We start from the raw sequence: 677 nt of genomic DNA, 5'->3' as shown, positions 1-677 counted from the left end.
ATAGGAAAAATTATTCCATACGGACAGTGTATGCAGAAATACATACGCTGTCTGATCTTCGCTGTTTATCATGACAAAAATGTATTTCGATGGGTCCTATTTTTTTAATTTTTTTTTTTTAAATGATGGACGGTGGAGATCTGATCGTATGCAATAATTTTTTTTAAAATAGACATTGCATGTCAACATTATCCTGCACAATCTTAAAAAAGATTGTCAATGCAGCAATAATCGCCTTAAATGCATGAAAACGAAGAACCATTATCTGAGATTATCTTCAGTCTCAACTAATTTAAGATCTAGAATTGTTAAAAAAAAGAAGGAAAAAAAAATTAAGAGCTAGAGTAAATTATGGACTTGTAGATATGGTATATCAGGTAGTAAATGAAGTTAGAAGTTTATGTATGAGAGCTCAAGCAAGAGTACAAGAGAGAGTTCAATTAAGTGGCATCATATCTTGACATGGAAATTAATTTTTAATGGCCAAACTAAAAACTCAACTTGAATTTACTCTGTAAACATTTGAGTTCATAAGAATGATATTAGGATTAATGAATTGTTTCATACTAGAAGCTAAATGTGATAATTAAGAGATCAAGTGGAAGTAATACAAAGTCTTTTCAAAATAATAAACATCCTTTCACATCTCTTATCCGAACTCATATCCCATCATTATA

Source organism: Phalaenopsis equestris, unplaced genomic scaffold (assembly GCF_001263595.1).
Source record: "Phalaenopsis equestris unplaced genomic scaffold, ASM126359v1 Scaffold000002, whole genome shotgun sequence".
Lineage (NCBI taxonomy): Eukaryota > Viridiplantae > Streptophyta > Magnoliopsida > Asparagales > Orchidaceae > Phalaenopsis > Phalaenopsis equestris.
Note: the sequence above shows the minus strand (reverse complement) of the source record.